The following is a 5,348-nucleotide window of genomic DNA, read 5'->3' as shown; positions in this document are numbered from 1 at the left end:
CTCTTTCAAAGTTAATTACAAATAACCAGCCCAGTTAATTACAAATAACCAGCCCAGCCCATATTTTAGTGGAAGATACAGATAATGTAACCTGAATCAGGCTCTCACTAATTAGATTTTCTACTGAGAGATAGAAAATAAAAAAAAAAATCATTGATATCAGAGTTTGGGACCTCATAACTGACATTATCCAAAGAAAATTTTAAGGCACCTAGATTCCAATAAATGACATAAAAACATCAGCATCAACTAAATCTTTGGTAAAAATTTTTTTAAATGAAATATAACATATCTACATAAAAATGCTCAATGAATTATCATGAAGTAAGGGTATTCATATAATCAGAAACTACATCAAGAAAAATTATATTTACATATTTATATCCAGAGACCTCTTCCAGTAATCATCAACTCTTTTTTTCCAAGATAATTAACTACTCTCCAGACTTATAACCCATTTATTAGTAGGACCTAATTTTTCAATTTATGTATGTGGAATTATATGGTCAGAATTTGCTGCATAATTTGAGATACTCAGTCCAAAATGAAAAGCTGGGGTGCTTGCTCAAAATACATTAAGAACTTCAAGATGGTGATAGTAAAACATTAAGCCAAGTGGCGGCCCTGTGCAACTACAGTAGTTGCATACTCACAAAGCCAACTCTGTATACATCACATATTTTTATATTTGTGTAGTTTTTCCCTCTCATTTAATTGTGAAATTCATCAACACTGTTCTAAATTGTGTGCTTTTATTTCTTCATTGGTATTATAGCATAGTTTGCCATTATGTGAAAATAATTTATCTATCATCTCTATGAAAATTTGTGTTGTTTCCAATTATGAGCACACTGATATTGTCAATAATTAAAATTTTAGAGTTCCCTGGGTGGTGCAGTCGATTAAGCGCCCAACTCTTGGTTTAAGTTCAGGTCATGATCTCAGGGCCATGAGGTCACGACCCACATTGTGTTCCAAGTTCAGCAAGGAGGCTGCTATAATTTCTCTTTCCCTCTTCCTCCACCCCTCCCTGAGCTTGCTCTGTGTCAAATAAATAAATCCTTAAAAATAAATAAATTAACATTTCCTTTAAAAAATAATTAAACATTTAAACAATTTAAAAACTGTTAAGATAATTAAACAAAGAAGCCATTAGATTAAGGTCCCTCTAATTTCCTAGCAACCTAAGTAAGGAAACCCAAATCTAAGCATGTAAATATGTCAAAGTTAAGAAATCAAACTTAAGGACAACCAATCACAAACAGCCCCACTAGGTTTTCCCAAAAAAGGAAACTCCTTAAGCTATAGTCAATGAAATAGATCCCTTGCTTTGCTTCCACATCTTGTCTGTAAACATTATTCCCCTATTGCCTAAGGGTGGAGTGCTCCTAACCACTTCCAGTTTGGTGCTTCCCAATTCAAATCTATGTTTGGCCAAGTAAACTAAAAAAATTCTAATATTCCTCAAATTATCTTTATCAATAGTCTTGTGCATATATTTTGGTGGATATTTGCACCTATTTCCACTGGGCTTTTACTGAAGAGTAGAATTTCTGTATATAGTGAATCTGTAAATCACATCTACTAAAATTGTATTTAGTAGATATTGCCAAACAAATTTCCATGGTTTTGGAATGAGTTCAAACTCTCATTATTCCTAACTTGGCGGTTGATTTGATAATTAATTACTTAACTTCATCTTGCCTTCCCTGCAAATGTTAAATTAATCATATGATTTTTTAAATTTATTTTATTAATGTTAAAATATCATCCTATATATAAATCTTACACGAAACTTGCACTCCTGCAATTAACCCTGATTGGTTATGATGTATTACCCTTTTTACATAGCACTGTACTTATTTAGCTAAAATATTGCCTAGGATTTTTGAATCTATGTTTATGGATAAAACTGACGAATAAGCCAACTTTCTTGTAACTTCCTTTCCAGGTTTTATAGTAATGTTATTATGTACTCATAAAAAACATTGTATGATTCTCTTCAAGAGTATCAAGTAAAATGTCAAGTAAAGAATATTGTAATGCTTGGTATTTATTTTGCGTTGTTAAATTAACAATTGAAACCTTCTGGATCTAGATTTTTATTTTTGAGAAAACTTTTGATACAAATTCAATTTCTCTACCAGATATTAGATTACATGTATTTTTTAAAAATATTTTATTTATTCATGAGAGACACACAGAGAGAGAGAGAGAGAGAGGTGAGATACAGGCAGAGAGAGAAGGAGGCTCCATGCAGGGAGCCGACATGGGACTCGATCCTGGGTCTCTAGGATCACACCCTAGGCTGATCACACGCTGGCTGATCACACCCTGCAGGCACTAAACCATTGAGCCATGCAGGCTGCCCAATTGCATGGATTTTTAATTTCTCTTTTAGTTAGTCACAATAGATGTGTTTTTCTAAATTTGACACATATGCTCCAAATTTTGGTCTTTCTTTTCCAGACACTTTCCAGGAGTTTATCACTTTTTTAAGCTATTTCAAATAACTATGTTTCTGCTTTGTTGAGCCCATCTCAAGTAAATTTAATTTCAGTTTTATTAATTGATGCTCTTATTGCTACTATGTTTTCCCTTTTACTTTATGAAATTAATTAGTTCTATTTTCTCATTATGTTTTCCAGATATAGGATGAGGTCATTAAATGTTATGTATTTTCAACATATTCATATAAAACACAGCTCTACTTATAGCCCACAAGATTTGATTACCACTTATAATCATTCAATTACAAATATTTTGTAATTTCTATGAGTGTTCTTTGATCTATGAATTTCTAAACAACTGAGGATTTCAAGTTGACTTTATTCCCATTTAAGAAATACTCTGCTATTCCTTGAAATTGTCGAGTCTTTATTTATGGTGCAGTGTTTAGTCAATTTTGATTAATTATTCACACACATTTGAACACCTTGTGTACTCCTTTTTTTTTTGTTTTGTTTTTTTTTTTCCTTGTGTACTCTTTAAATGTTGGTTGAATGCTATTTCTCTACTTGTCAGTCTTGCTAATTTCGTCCTTCATATTTTCTATATTCTTATTGATTTTCTATATTTATTTGCTCCATGAACTTTGAAGAAAGCTATGTTAAAAAAAAAAAAAAGAGGATGATCCAGTTCTAGTTATCTCCTAAAGGATATAACATTTAATTATTAATTATAGGTTAAAATATGTTAAGAGAAATATTTAAAACAATTGGGAGAGACCTAAAAATAAGGGAAAAACTAGGGAGGATTTAATTTTTGAGTGATGGTAATTCACTGATTAATCCAGCTTTTTATCACCTTTTCCCTTGTAGTCTATAAAGTACACGGCACCTCAAAATACAGAAGATTAGCTTATTGATATGATATATCAAATAACAAAATTCAGAGGTCCCAAAGCAGATATAAACTAAGAAAGTCCTGGAATATAAAGAGCTACAGAGGATTGTGCCTTACATCTGGATATAAACACCCCTCAAAACTATGAATGCCCCATGAATAGTGCTTGGTTTGGAAAGATTCACAGTATTCCAAAGGAAAGCAAGCAGTAGAAGGTTTAAAAAGCTGATATTTCTGCTGGCCACCAGGGCAGAAGAGAAAGAGTTTGGAGTTTGAATAGCACAAGTTAGGGAAGCAAAGTGCACACTCTGAGGTTTCATTTAAAAGCATTCCAAAAGGTCCATGCTTAGAAGAGACTGTGTCCCAGAATTAAGGGACTCATTGAGAACAAAGAGTAAAACTGAAACAGACTTATCTGATGTATCTCCAGACAAAAAGGATCAGTTTTTAATTTATCTGACTTCTGGAACAAAACTCAACACTGTTAAAAGACAGATAACAAAATTCAGAGTCTTTATAATGTATATTCGCTGATAAGCAAAATAAATATAAAGTTTTTTAACACATAAAGACACAGGAAAATGACAGCCATTGTTCAAGATTAAAAAAAAAAAAAAAAAAAAAAAAAAACCTAACCACACAAAACAAACAAAAAAACAAGCCCAGAGATGACTCAGATGTTTCCAATATTGAAATTAACAGATAAAAATTTTATATTCCCTGTTGTAAATACAATCAATAACATAAGTGAAACCAAGATTAAAATAATTGAATAGATTTAGAATCCTAGCATTGATATGGTTAATGTAAAAATAATTATGTTGAAATTCTAGAAGGGACTATTACAATGCTTGAAATGAAAAATTCATTAAATAGGCTTAATAGAAGATGAGAGAGGATGACAAAATGATCAGTGAAACTGTAGACAGATTAATATCCAATTTGAATAATAGGGGAAATATTTTTTTTTAAGTAGTTTTGTTTTTGTGCTTACTTCAGCAACACATATACTAAAACTAAAACAATGCAGAGATTAGCATGGCCCCTGCACAGGATGACACATAAATTTGTTCAGTGTTCTATATTTTGAAAGAAACAAAAAAACAAAGTTAGTTCTGTTTTGACATGTGAGGTAACATTAAGTGGTCCAATATGCATGTAATAGAAACCAAGAAGTAACTCTTTGTAAACAGACTGACGATTTTTACTACAGAAATATAATGGACATTCTTTGCTTTAAAATTGCTTTTTAGGAAAACAAATCTGGTCTGTCTTCATTTCTTTTTTTTTTTTTTTTTGTCTTCATTTCTTATTGAAAAAAATAAAAGCCAAAATAGTAAAATAAGAACAACAAAAACAAAAACACTTGGCTTATGGAGTAAGTGAATTTGGAAGAAGGGGAAGTAGTCATATAGATCTCTTTTTCGTGGGTTGCTTTTAACAAAGTATTGAACTGAAGAGAATCAAAATGTAAATGCCTTCCTTTGAGAATAGTATTTCTCTATACATCATGGTAATGATGTATATATACATATATGTGTATGTATGTATGTTTATACATATATTTCTCCTTCGTAATCTCCATAGTAATACTCCTTGGGATTTTTAAAAGACCATTTTACTTCCAGTCATATAATATTACATGTAAATTGAAAGACTGGGCACAGTAAATATGAGTAGGAAATTTAATGTTTACATTTGGAGAGTTGTTAAAGTTTTGCTGGTATTTTTTTTCTTATTTGATTTAAGTTATGAAGGTTGGCATTTCCCATTTTATAAGCTAACATGGAGATTAAGAAATGTAATAACTAAGGTAAGCACATACTTTAGTATCTAAGCCAAGATAGTTTTTAGAGTAAAAGTAGGTGCTATTAACATATTCCTCAGAGTAACATACAAAAACTAAGACTATCCAAGAAAATTGGGATATATGGTCATCGTATTATAGTATTCATTCTATAACTAACATATTTTTGTCATCAATATGAAGTTCCTAAGTATGT

The 5,348-nt window shown here is 31.0% G+C and overlaps 1 non-coding gene across 1 annotated transcript; it reads left to right on the top strand.

The window, feature by feature from the left end:
- Positions 1–4,331: 4,331 nt before the first annotated feature.
- LOC119866025 lies at positions 4,332–4,434 on the top strand. The gene has a single exon (XR_005378962.1). It is a non-coding gene; the product is annotated as a U6 spliceosomal RNA (small nuclear RNA).
- Positions 4,435–5,348: the final 914 nt, after the last annotated feature.

This window comes from Canis lupus, chromosome 25, assembly GCF_011100685.1.
Source record: "Canis lupus familiaris isolate Mischka breed German Shepherd chromosome 25, alternate assembly UU_Cfam_GSD_1.0, whole genome shotgun sequence".
In the NCBI taxonomy this organism is placed as follows: domain Eukaryota; kingdom Metazoa; phylum Chordata; class Mammalia; order Carnivora; family Canidae; genus Canis; species Canis lupus.
Note: the sequence above shows the minus strand (reverse complement) of the source record. Positions and strands in the feature narration are given on the sequence as shown.